The sequence below is a fragment of the Malaclemys terrapin genome, chromosome 1 (assembly GCF_027887155.1).
Source record: "Malaclemys terrapin pileata isolate rMalTer1 chromosome 1, rMalTer1.hap1, whole genome shotgun sequence".
In the NCBI taxonomy this organism is placed as follows: Eukaryota; Metazoa; Chordata; order Testudines; family Emydidae; genus Malaclemys; species Malaclemys terrapin.
Genome location: NC_071505.1, coordinates 88,741,050 through 88,755,376, shown reverse-complemented (window position 1 = coordinate 88,755,376; position 14,327 = coordinate 88,741,050). Strand labels below are relative to the sequence as shown.

Here is a 14,327-nt window from a genome sequence, read left to right as displayed (position 1 = left end):
CTGAAAACAACTGAAACAGTCAAGGCCAATGAATAAAACTAAGGCAGTATTAATTAATAATAATAAAATAATAATAATACAGTACCAGGAATATTAACTGCTTCAGTTCCATTTCCTGAATATAGGAAACAATCTCCCCATATGATAGACCTTTATTTCTCTGAAAGTTCCCCACGCACACAGTGATCAATGCATGCATTTAATTACTGAAAGATTTATTCAGCACAAGCAAGTAACCATATTGCATTCAAATTCTCACATTTTAATAAAAAACATATCTACTGTTATCGTAAACACAAAGATGCACACCTAGTTTTTAGGAGACCCACCCTCCGCACTATTCTGAACCTATTTTCATTAATCCCAAAAGAACCATTAGAAATCAGTATGTATAAGCAAGCATGTATAGTTTTTTTTGTTTTGTTTTTAAACCACACAGGCCATATTTCATTTATTAGTTATAGGATATGTGCTGGCAGACAAAATTAAATTCATAGACAAAGAATCAAGTCCTTTCCCAGGATTTTATTCATAGACAAAGAATCAAGTCCTTTCCCAGGATTTTAATATTTTTAAAAAGACTTCACACAAAAAGAAATAATTAATGTAGTATCAGCTTCAGATTAGGAAATTGTTTGGTGTCTATCCTGATCTGTTTTCCCTTTTTGGAGGGTGGGTGGAAGAGAGGTCCTGATGTGCTGCTTGAGGATGTCAAGATCCTATTCCTATTACCAAATGCTTTTTATTAAAAAAAAAAAAAACACATGGTGAATTGAAGATAGTTAAGGTCAGTACTTGCCAGTGCTAGAAAATCTAAGGGGAGGAAGAGGATGATGCCCGTGTAGTGGAAAAACAATAGAAAAAGTAGTACTCTACTTGTGCATATGTATAGCCACTTATCCCTTACCTCCATGCCCCAGGGCACTTAGATTCATTAAATAGTCTATATCTAGTCAAACAGACAAGAGAATGCTAAGCCATGTGAAACTATTAACCCTTCTAAATTCAGAGTTGAGTGAAAATATACCAAACGAAAAAAGGAATGTATATCTTTAACTTTCATTTCCAGTGTTGTTCTTGTGTTTTCATACTGTAGGTTATTGTCTTAGAATTACAAATAGTTACTACCAAAAAAATATTCACTATTTAAAAACATGCTGCTATCCGCATATTATGCGGACGTTTTAAATTTTGAATTTCTTGAGTGTTTCAGGAAAAGAAAACATGCATACTGGAAATAATATGGTTACTGAATGCATTGCTGATCTAACATCCTGATTTCACAAAGTTTCCATGGGAGTTATTTTTATTCATATATGCTACATATTTTTTTAAGTTCACCAGAGAAGGCCAGCAAAAATGTGGGACATTTGGCCTGGCTACAAACTCAGATGAAATAGGACAACTCAGGGCGTTGGTAAACAATCAGTTTAATACATTTGCAGTGATATGACCTTTGACCTCACCAGTCCCACCCCCATAATGCTCGTGAGGTACTATTTACATTTAACCTAACTCTTGAAGTGTGCATGGATTTCCTGCTCAAAGAAAATTAGCGGGGGAAGGAAAATACACCTACACAACTCAGAATTAGTTCCCCCCAAAACATCAAAGTTGTAAATATATCTTGAAATTGTTTCTCAGAAAAGCAGAACTGTTTCTTACCTCTAAATCTGAAGCATGTGACTCCAGCACTTGCTCATTTGCATAGTCAGACTAAACTGCTGCAAAGAATACTTCGTCAGCCATTTTGAGACTGTACTGTCTCATTTGAACTCAAAAGGTGTTTAAAATGGCTGCACTCAAGATAAGCCACACAGTGACCACTCAGCAGTGGATAAAACATTTATGTAGCAAAGCACCTCCCTCTTTACCACATGGCAAGAAATAGTACAGGCACGGGGGGAGAGGGGAGAAAATGGTTAATACACATGCTGCAAAATTACTGCAGCTTCTCAGAGTACAAGTGATATAAAGAAGAAAACGTGAGGCATGAAGACAGTCTTGTTATGTCTGTGAACCAGTCTGTGGCTCAGGATATATATTACGTACTCCAAATCCTTCCTGATTCCAGACAGCTTTAAGTCCATGCCACATATTAAAAGCTACAAAAATAGAGCCAAATCATGCACAGAGCTGACAGACATTAGGGAATACTCTTCAAAAGGAGCCTCGTTTCAGTCCTTAAAAAAAAATGGAAATCTGCTCCAGGCCATTATAGCTTTTATGCCATATCATCATCACCACCACAACATTACAGAAATATTTGGGAAAACTAGCTACATGGTACAACAGTTACCACATTTGAAACCGGAAGTTCATTCTGTAAACCAAAAATTTAACCAGAAGAGCACTTTTCAAAAACTCCACACATCAGGCACCTAAAATCTTTGCAAGAAATTAAATACCAAACTAATATATAAAACCAGCAAATTTTTTGTGATGTCAAAAATAGGATATAAAGGTGTAACACCTTTCCAGGTGGAATGATTTGCAGGAAGGATTTCAATAGGCTCCCCTCCATATGAAGCAGTTCTTGAGGGGGGACAAACTACAGTGACGTACCCTTAAAAAAGGGAATATTTATAAAGTATTTCAACACAACTAGAATTAAAGGAGAACCTGTACCATGTTAAAGGCCCCTTACAAATCACAATCACTTGGAGTACCAGCCAGTAAAGTCTCAGTTCTACAAGAGTTCCTCCCTAATAACGTCACTCCATTATGCAGACACCTGCAACAGCCATACAAATAGAATGGCCATTATTAGCAGTTTTCATTATAGGGTTTCATCTTGAGGAAAAAGAAAAATCAAACGTTTTTTTCTACTATCCACCACAAATAATGCATGCTGGGATTCTTTTTGGAAGATCATGAAGCTCATTATCTCTTTTTCTGAAATGATACCATGTATGACACATTATGGATGTTTCTGTTGCCCGTGATAGCTGGTGACTTCAGAATTAGTTAATCATTCCAGCAACAGATGCCTGCTGTGCTCATCAGCACCAAAATTAGTATTTGGTACTGACCCAGAATGTTGAACTAGGCTATATGTTAAAACAAGAGAAAAAGGGAAATGCACAGTGGCATGGCTTGCAATGCAATAAAAATACACATACATATATAAATAACTGAGTCAACCTAGCTCAATTAGCAGCTTTGATTAGATTATACACTATTAGAGGATAACTACAAATATGTTTTGTAACTCTGTATCTAATAGAAAACAAGAATCCTGGAAAACAAACTTGTTCAAACAGAGAGACTGAATTAATTCCATGCAAGTACTCAAACCTTCTCCCCACTAACAGTCACCTGCAATTCTAACCGACATTACAGTAGTTTGTAAACAGGAAACAATCAGCATTTTGAATGATTGCCTATTCATATCAGTGTAGCCAAGTGTCAACATTTGTTATGAACCTTCTGTTTCAGATACAGAGCAGTGAGAGAAATTTCAGACCCCAACATTACGATTTTATTTTATTCAGATTACACATATTAAGTATGCACTTCTGCTTTGAAACACAACCTGAAATAGGGTTCCATGTTTATTGTTTTCTCAAAGATTTCAAGATCATCAAATGTGCTCTTTTTATAAATTGTGTATCTTTTTTCTAAACATAAACCTTACAAATTCAACTTTGGATCTGGGACAAGCTAGGTTGCTTCCATCTCACTCAGTCACCAGCATTAAAGGTTCCAAATTATAACATTTCACCTAAGCAATACCAAGGTCTTTAAATTATGCCCACTCAATGAAATCTGTGAAACCTTAATGGGTTCAACAGGTTTGTACAGGTGTAACTGTTTGGCTCTGGAATTACAACTCAAGAAATAATTCTGTTGATGCAGAAGAAGAAATATAATCCATCTCACTCTGTTAGCACAGCAGAACTAATACAGCTAACACGATTAAAATATTATACAAATATACAAAGGCCCTGATTCAAAGAACATGCATAACATTAATCATGTCTAGTCACAGTAAAGTCAAATAGCCTATTCATGTACTTAAAGTTATGTACATGATTAGACCAGAATTCAGCAAGATATTTAAGTCACAGAAGTCAATAAATCCAGCTAAACAGACACAGGCTATGTCATTAAGAAAATGAGTAGTATTTCAAAGCATGTTAACTTAGCTAACACTTTGTAAGGGACCAGGGCAAGGATGGTCTGGGCTAGCAGTCACAGCTGGGCTGAGGTCTGCCCATCAAGTACAGTAGTCACCAGGCAGGAGTTGAAGGAATTGCAAGAGCCAGTTTCCACAAGGAAGAGTCAAGGTCAGAGACTGGAGATCAGAGGCAGTACCAGGCTAGGATCGAGAGGCAGTAGTCGGAGTCAAAGTTAGGCTGGAGTCGGAGACTGGAGATCATGAGATCAAGCAGAGTCTGGCACTGAAGCAGGCTGAAGTCTATGTGGTCGCCCAGACAACTTCCTGGGGAAACCCCTTAAGTTAAAAAGGTGCTTGGCCAATCAAGAGGGCCACAGGGTACTGTCATTCTGGGTTTCTTGGGCGGTACTTCCTGAGACGCCTGTTCTCCATAGTGCTCCCTGGCTATGCCTTTGCATGGCCTTCCAGTGGCACTGTGGGAATACAGCTGTCCCAGGCTCTCCAGACCTGGGTTCTAATTCCTGGATCCTTACACACCCTTTTAAACATGGCTTTGTCCAGAGTAAGTGCAAAAAATGGTAATTAAGACATGCATATTAATAGACTTTAAACACCACTCATTTTCCTAGTGTGGCCATGGCCAAAGTGAGAATTTCATTTTCATATTTGCAGAGAAAAAATTATATTAATATGGAGTTACTGTTGAGAGTCCCTATGAGTAGTTTAGGGTAAAGAAGAATACAGTAATGTTGTAATTTTCCCAAGCCTCAAGCATTACAACCCAGGAAATTCAGAGTTAAAAGTTAAACTTTTAATTCAGAGTTAACTCTGAATTAACTATAACAAAAATATATAGTTAAGGCACCCAAATAACCTTAACTCTGTCCAGTAGTGACCCAAGCAATAATCATATGATTATTACAGTATTTTAACATTTGTGGTCACAGATTAGATTAAACTGATTTTTAAAGATGGATTTTCTCCCTCCGCCCCATGAACAGTAAACGTGAAAGTCAAGGTGAATGCAACTATGTGATATTTCTAATGATTTGAAGATAAGTAGTATAAGCCTTATGGTCATTTTTAAAGTGTTAACTTTAAGGGACAGATGCTCTGCTATGCTCTGTCTGATTTATGCGATTGCCGCAAAACACAGCCACAGAATATTGGCCAGTTAAATTGGGTTAACAGTTGTTTTGCGTCACCAATGCAGTATAAAGCAGCCAAAGTGCAGACCCTAGTTTCTCCTTCCTGTGCCCCAAATTCTACTACACACCCACATCCCTCTAGCTCAGGGGTTTCCAAACCTGGTTCGCGGCTTGTTCAGGGTAAGCCCCTGGCTGGCTGCAAGACGCTTTGTTTACCTGAGTGTCTGCAGGTACGGCCGCTTCCCACAGCTCCTATTGGCCAGGAACGGCGAACCGCAGCCACTGGGAGCTGCGAGTGGCCGTACCTGCGGACGCTCAGGTAAACAAAGAGTCTTGCAGCCTGCCAGGGGCTTACCCTGAACAAGCCACGAACCAGGTTTGGGAACCCCTGCTCTAGTTCTCCCCTTCCACCTGCCCTCCCCCTTGAGTAGGATATTAATTCATAATATGAACATTGACACAAATTTAAAAAGATACCCAGTTATTTAATTTCAAAATTTGTCGTCGCACACTTGCCTTCTTTTAAAAATGTGAATCTCTCAAAGATTTGACTCTGATATGCAGCTGGATAATTAGACTTAGGAGTTCCTATAGGCTCAGTCTATCAAATAAGAATACATTTTTAGTACAGGTCTACAAAAGCTATCCAATCCATTAAATCTAAGTAAAAACAACATGCCTGAATTCTCAGATCATAAGATGAGAATTTACAGGCAACACACATGGGAAAACTAATGAAAAATGAAAATGGCTCCCTTAAACCCACAAAAAAAAAAAAAAAGTCTGATCTGTGTTTGCATCCCATTACATCACCTTGATGCACCTACACATTGCAGATCACACAATTCTAACTGGGAACAAGAAAGGCAGTTTGTTTTTTGATATGGTGAGAATGCATACGTGTTGCAATACTTAATCTGTTAATATCTGTGAAGGGTAAGTGGAGGCACTATTATTATTAAACTGTGCTTCAATACTTAAAATAGCTAAAGATGTAATTTCAGCTTTAACCAACTTTTCTGTGTATGGTCTCAAATTGAATGTACATGTTTGTGTAAGTATACACATTTTTAAAAATTCTAGATTGCTGTAGCATAAAATGGCTCCTTACAGTGTTGTGTAATGGAGGAGAACAGCACAAAATGGCCACCCTACTGACAAAATGACTGAGCTTTGCATTATACAGTCTACTTGAACGGTTAACTGAAACAGTCCAGAATGACTACAGTTGTAAAATCTGTACTTCATTTAATAAAAATGAAGTATCAATTCATTCAAATCCTTTTCTCAAAATGCATCTAAAAAGGAAAAATGGTTTCTGCTTTTTCAAATCCCAGTCCACTTACAGCAGGTTAGCTATGTTCAGTTCTCAATGTTAACAAAAGATAATTATATCAAATTGGCCTGAGTACAAAAAAACACGTTCAGAAGGAATGTACTCATATTTAGCCAACTAATTTACTAAACTTTCATATGACCTTATATATTTGTCCCTGGAAGACACAATAGTCGATGTAACGCATTGGCAACTTTCTATTAATTTACAGAATGTATGACTCAAAATAAAACATTTCACAGTTGGACAGGACACCGGTATATTTTTTTAAGACCTACTTCATTAAACAAATTAATGTAAAGGAGAATTGCACTAATATGAACCAAGGAAATAATAGTTTCTGGATTTTTCCACAATTCCATATTTAACACCTAATATTGGTGTTTAATACTAACAAATACATGTGGTCCAGACAGATCAAAATAATCAGTATTTTTAAAAAAACTGAGTCAATGGCTTTCAAATACATAATTACAATTTTAAAAACACAACCCGCTTAAAAAAAAAAAAAAAAAAAAAACTATCAGCACGTCAGTGGTGCTAAACAAGTGACAAAGCAAGAGTGTGTGCACTAGAATTAAGCATCTTTTAAAACTTCTCTAGTACAAATAGTACTAGTAAACTTCTCTAGTAAAATGTTCTCTAGTACAGTAGCACAGTTTTCAAATAAGATATCAATTGTATTTGTCACACACTAGTTTTGCACTTTGTCTTTCAATGGCTAGAAGCAAATACTTTGGATCTTTAGAAAACAAAATACTTACAGTAGTTTTACGCACACATTTGATTATCTTATGTTATACTTTTTGAACCTTATAAAATGATATGCTTGTACATATGATGAGTTAAGGAGACTAAAATAGTGCATTGCTGAAGTGCTGAGAAATTCCTCTTAATTTCTGTTTAGGATGCTACAACCATACTACTACACTAAAAGAGTCAAGATAAACTATTCTAAACCTAGTATTTTTTGAGATGGAAAACAAAACACTGACAGGGAAGAACAGGGTGTAAATGAAGTACAAGACTTTCCAGAAGTTTAGGGACAGATCCATGTTTCTGCAGCATACGAAGCTGAATTTTTGATGATATATATATAGATATATATTAATTATTTGAAGGAGGACTGTACATTTTTCTGGTGAGGAGGGGACTTTGTAAGCTCATGAACATCTCTAGTATATTACATTTTGGAGTACAAGCCATATTGGTGTTAGGATTTTGAGGCACTCTCAGTAATATTATAGTCACACTTGCACTCTAGAAAGCTAGTGAATCGCCTCTATCATGCTTCTTGGTCCAGTTCTATTTTTATCATTTAAAAATCAAGTGTTTGTGCATTCTCTGCAACACATCTTTATATCAGTGCATCATTTCATGATCAGTTTAGGAGGACTGAAGTTGAACCAGTTCCAGAGAATATAAAACAATGTTCCAGTGCTTCCAGAAAGTAAGAGATTTTGGTTAAGGCCAAACTTTTAAAATTCCCTGCTTCCATTGTCAGAAAAGAAAAACTAAGACATTTGCAGACATTCAAACACGGTCACATCAAGGCTTGCAAGAAAGTTCAATATATCCACCTGCATATTGGGATCATACTACAATGTAAAGTTTATCAAGTAGACACATGGAATTGGCTGTACGCAAACACTACCTCTTTGTAATTGAAAAAAGAACCAAGGCCCACATTTCGCAATGGTCTCCATGTGGGTGAACTACCATGCCTCAATAATCACAGGAAAGTTGAACTAGCAAAAATTTCAGTCATGAAGTGTCAGCCAATTGAAATCTGAACAGTTATTTAAAAGCTAAAACACTCCATTAGTTGCCCAACAAGGACTACATGCAAACTTCAGGCACTTAACTACCACATGTTTCTCTTTAATGATGCCAAGGAAAACTATGAGCTACAAGGGGATTTAAATACACTCTCAGGCAAGGTGGCTTTCACAAAGCAGAAATGTTTTGGACCATTGCTTTGGAAGATATACTCCTGCTACAGAGTGGACACCATTTCTTATACTCAGATTGTAAACTTTCTGGGGTAGGGATAGCCTTTTTGTTGTCTGTTTGTACAGTGCCTAACACAATGTCCAAGACTGAAGATGGATGACTGGGCAACAAAATGGCAGATGAAATTCAATGCTGACAAATGCAAAGTAAAGCACATTTCAAAACATAATCCCAACTATACATACAAAAGGTCTTCTAAATTAGCTGTTAGCATTCAAGAAAGAGACTCTGGAGTCATGGATAGTTCTCTGAAAACATCCACTCAATGTGCAGCGGCAATCAAAAAAGCTAACAGAATGTTAGGAACGGGATAGATAACAAGACAGAAAATATAATGTCTCTATCAAAATCCATGATATGCCACATCTTGAATACTGCGTGCAGATCTAGTCCCTCCATCTCTAAACAGATGTATTGGAAAAAAGGCACAGAGAAGAGCAACAAAAATGATTGGGGTATAGAACAGCTCCTGTAAGAGGAGAGATTAAAAGACTAACTTTTCAGCTTGGAAAAGAGATAACTAAGGGGAGATATGACAGAGCTCTATAAAATCTCCACTTGTGGGGAGAAAGTGAGTAAGGAAATGTTATTTACTTTTTCACTTAACACAAGAAATAGGGGTCACCCAATGAAATTAATACACAGCAGGTTTAAAACAAACAAAAGGAAAAATTTCTTCACACAACACACAATCAATCTGTAGAACAGGGGATGCTGTGAAGGCCAAAACTATAACAGAGTTCAAAAAAGTTCATGGAGAATAAGTCCATCAACGACTATTACCTAGGATAGGCAGGGACACAACACCATGCTCTGACTGTCCCCCTAGCCTCTGCTTGTTAGAAGCTGAGGGTGGATCACTTGATGATTGCCTATTCTGTTCATTCCCTCTGAAGCACCTGGCACTGGCCACTGTCAGAACACAGCATACTGGGCTAGATGGACCATTGATCTGACCCCAGTATAGCCATTCTTATGAGGCTCTTAGGCATTACTGCAATATACATAAATAATAATTTCACTGATGCTAAAATACCTAATGTACTATCAATTGCTGTGTAAATTGAGAAAAGCTGGTAGACAGCCTCACAAGAGGATGCCAAGTTCAAAGAGGCATGGAAAATCCATTGTCACACAGAAAGCCATAATTACATATACTTGGATATTTATAACACATTCATCTTCTACAGACTACAAATAAAAAAGGCTAAGGTAAAAAAAAAAAAAAACTTTCCTCATCAATACACTACAACCTGCTGACATAGGAGGTGGCAGCTGTTTAAATGAGCACATAAACGCTCTATTACCAGCAAATTTTTTTCAAAATGTTAGATCCAACAATACCTTTTACAAATATTCTCCCCTGGCCACTGTCACCAATTATTTATTTATTTTTAATGGAAAACCCTATTTTTTTCCTTGTTTTTTTTTTTTAAATAATCTCGCAGCTAGTTTTCTCTTTTTAGATTTTTAGGGAAGTTGTAATATTGAATTTGTGACATCAGAGTAACTTTAACAACAACAAAATGATTTTATAAACACAAGACTGGAGGACGAAACAGAATTATTAGGTGGGTAACAAATGGAGAAATCTTATTAAAACCACAAATTATTTTCAATAATAGTGAATTATTGGCATGGTACTTTTTCTGTACATATATTCCTTATTAAGTTTCATAGTGTAAATATCCTTAAGATTTTTGGCATAGCAGTTCCTATTGATTAGTAAGCACAGTAGTAAACCTAATTACTAACTTTTCATATAGAAAAACTGGCCTTGGTAAATGGTTAAGTATACTTTTTAAAAAATAAAAAAAAACAGATTTGTATGTTGTATAACAACTGCTCTCTCTTTATTTTAGATTAGCCTATTCTTCTTCATAACAGAAGGGAAAACATTTTAAAGAAAATATACCACATTGAAAAGACTCCATTCAGTTTTTTAAAATCTTTTTTCTCAAATACAATTATTAGTGAATAAAATGTTTGTTTTACATGTTTAAATTACAGCAGTTTTGATGAAATAAGAAATAAGAAATACATTTCTCCCCCCCACTCCCCCCTTTTTTTTTTTTAAAGTTTCTTCAACAATTTTCAATCCTAAAAATGAAAACAGCCAGCCTGAACACTTGACTAGTAGCATCATCCCATACCAAGTGGGAAACAGACATTTCAGTGTGAGTGAGTGGTTCCAAGCTTTTGGTGGCTGGAAACATTACAAAGAGGGCCTTCCAACAGGGAAATCAATGCACTGCAGTTGATGTTTAACATCTAAGTATGTGAAATGGACACAACTTAATAGTAGAAGGAATTGGCAAACACTGAAGATTAAATGTAGCAACCACAAATTATTGGATGTGTGCAAGTCTATAGGACTAATATTTCAATGAAAACCATTTAGATGGTTCGGATATGAGAAATTAAGAAGTCCAAATAGCATAACTTCCAATGAGGTTTCCCTCCCCCCAAGGCAGCAGTTTTTAACCTGTTGTCTGCTGATCCCTGTGGGTCCACAGACTATGTCTAAGGGTGCCTCAAAAGGCTGTCATTCCCATAAAACAGTGATTGTCAACCTGTGGTCTGCGAAATGAAAAAAGTTTGAAAGCTTTACAATTCAAGAAACCCATGTTGAATTAGTGGGCACAGCAACACATGAACCAGTTCAAAATATCACAATAGGGACTTCTTCAGTATCTCTAGCCAATCCCCTTTAAACAACATATTTGTTACAGTGTTTAAAGCAAATGAGTTTCTATTAAAATGGTAAAAACAATAAGGAGTCTGGTGGCACCTTAAAGACTAACAGATTTATTTGGGCATAAGCTTTCGTAGGTAAAAACCTCACTTCTTCGGATATTAAAGCGGTAATTCTTCTTTGCAAAAGACACAGATAAGCGCAATTTGGTGTGAGCTTCAAGATCTCCCAACTTTATAAAACAAAACAAAACTGACTTATTTGTAATGGACTGTACCAACAAAACACAAAATGAGGTTTCCGTATACAGTATTAATATTAGTGTGTGTCTATAACAAACTAGTTGCAATTCCAAAAGAGTAACATCTGATACCATTTTTCCTGATCCATGAGTACATAAAAAAATGATTTGATATTTACAGTATGTATAAGAATCATAAGGTTTTCAAATATGAAAAATATTTCCATGACAAGCAAGATTTAAAAAAAAAAAAAGGTGAAACTTAAATAACTGTATAAAGCACTATCCTAATGTGAACAAATCCTTACAATGTCCTTGTAATCTATTATCATTCCCATTTTACAGATGGGTAAACTGACAGAAGTTACATTACGTACCCAAGATCACACAGCAAGTAGCAGAACTGAATTTAGAACCAGAGAATTCCTGATCCTCAATCTGATGCTCTTTTTATATACACATAGGACCACATAATAGAAATTCTTGGATTAGATAAAGTAATGCTTATTTCTTAAATTAAATATAGAATTGATCAGAATGTATTTATTTAGCTGGCACTATATCTCACTGAGACCAGCGAAATTTAAGCAAGTATTATTAACTACATTCTCCAACCTTCCCTAGCAGAATCTAAATATCTATCAAGTATTAACTTCTGTGGAAGTTTTATTTGAAACAGTTAGGTTATTTTATGTATGATACCAAAGATGTATTTGAATTTATGGAATAATTCAAAATATCTGGTCAACAAAGGGAAGTTGTACTATACTACTGTTGCATGCAGTAATTCAGTTGAAAGTACATGGTTCATAAAAATGTTATGCTTACTTACATTTACTTTAGGAAACTGACCAATTATATATTTACTTTTAATGTATTGTCTGATTACTGACAATTATAGACAGACTTAATTATGTTTAGATATGCAAGTGTTGTTTGTCTGGGGCTGCATGAAGGTAGCAATTTTAAACTGAACAGCCTCTCCCCCACCATTGTAGTGTGCAATGTTTATGTTCCCCTCCTCCATTTTAACCTACATCTTTACACCTGAAAAATGTTATCAAACAAGTCACATGAGCAGTACAATAGGATGAAATATTATGCAATACCACAGCCAATGGCAATATCTTTACTAGAATATCCGACAGGCACTAAAAAAGTAATCGGGAAGAAATATACCAACGTGGAGAAACAAAGAATGAAGACAACTGCAATACTTTTAACATGATTGCCATGTCTCAACTAAATGCACGAAGTACAAAATTACAACATATTTTTGAACATATGAGTTAAAAGATTAATTCTAAAACTTGGAACCCTGTGCTTTATGTATGAAGGCTATAGCTTAATTTTACTGCCCAGCAGTTTGTTCTGTGTCACATTTGTTCTATGTGGGCCTCAATGCAACTTGAGGCAGAGATTCTGTTCTTTGTTCAGTTCACCTAGACTACTGTACAATAGTTATGGTGCAACTTAAATAATGCATAGCTATGCCAACTTTCCCATGTCAACATGGAAATGCCCTCATTTTTAGTAAGTTAACCTCTGCTACGAAAATCTTTTCAAAAGCCATATTCGTGGTATCACATATTGAGGTATTAAGGAGTTTAACCATAGGAATGGTTTTCTCCTGGACACTTCACAGATCAGTAAGACACCAAGGACCGCATCTATGGCATTTATAAATGCATTAACACCTGCATGCATAATAATATTACCAGATCAGAAATAAGCCTGGAAACATTTGCTTTTGAGACCTTGCTCATCTTGACCCACCACTGACCTCCCACAGACACCTTCACTAATTGCTGCCATCCCCCCAGGTTACTCCCCACAAGCCCTCTGCTTAGCACAAGGTACAGAAAAACTCCTTCTCAGGTCCCATGCATAAGGACAAGGACAGGAGTCTATGGCAGCAGCTTCCAGTCCCCTGCACCCAGCAGGACCCAGAGGCATCTGCTTGTTGCTCCCTGAATGGTGGTGGCCTCAGGGAGTCAGTGCTGAGCCCCAGCTACGCCCCGCCCCGCCCATCTAGCACCTACCTGTGGCCCACGACAGCCCATGCAGCGAAACTCCCGCACCTGAGGGGAAGAAGGAGGCGCCCTTATTACCCACTCTCCACCTGCAGCAACCTCAGCGCAGGATAGAGCAACGCGCATGCGCAGAGGAGGCTGCACTGGAGCTCAGTCACGTGCTCCCATGCAGTTCACCCGTTTGCATCGCTGCGGCTCCGACGCATGCGCGCTGCGCAGGTACCGCGGCGCGGGGGCAGGGTTCGCGATAAAGTACAGCCGCTGTCGGGACAAAACAAGCCCGGTATCGCAGCCCGGGCTGTACCTGTGTCCGTGAATCCCGCCGCAGCCTCAGCGCTCGCGCTCCCGTCTCTCGCCGCTTCCGCTGCAGATTCAAAAACAGAACCCTATACAGCCGCCTTCCCCTAGCTGCACGCGTCGGGCCGTTATGCAAATGAGCCCCACATCCCCGCCCTCTGATCACTGGCCACGCCCCTCTGTGGGATCGGGGAGCGGCCGTGGGGGCTGTTTCATCGCTGGCCAATCCGAACGTCGGCCATCTTGGTAGCATGCAAATCAGCCGCAGTATTATTTAAATGAGCGTGTGGCTCCGCCCCCTCTCGGGTAGCCGCGGAAGGTTACTGGTGGTGAAGTGCAAGCGCTGGCCGGGCTTTAAGGTGGAACGCGGCAGCACGCGATGTGGGTTGAGGCTGGCTGCTCACTCTAGCGATAGGTCCAGCCTGGCAAAGGGGCTCCCTACTG

The 14,327-nt window shown here is 37.8% G+C and overlaps 1 protein-coding gene across 3 annotated transcripts in view; it reads right to left on the bottom strand.

Annotated features, from left to right (window-relative positions):
- ATF7IP (activating transcription factor 7 interacting protein) overlaps positions 1-14,093 on the bottom strand; it is a 171,001-nt gene extending 156,908 nt beyond the window's left edge. Inside the window, exons 1-2 of one of the 3 annotated variants that reach the window (XM_054029971.1) lie at positions 13,891-14,093; positions 13,596-13,634 (exon numbers count right to left, since the gene is read on the bottom strand). The gene's annotated coding sequence lies outside the window, so the exon portion shown is untranslated. Of the gene's footprint in view, positions 1-1,665; positions 1,731-13,595; positions 13,635-13,890 lie in introns of those variants that run through there. The other 2 variants (XM_054029953.1, XM_054030001.1) reach the window with 2 other exon arrangements.
- Between the last annotated feature and the right edge of the window lie 234 nt (positions 14,094-14,327).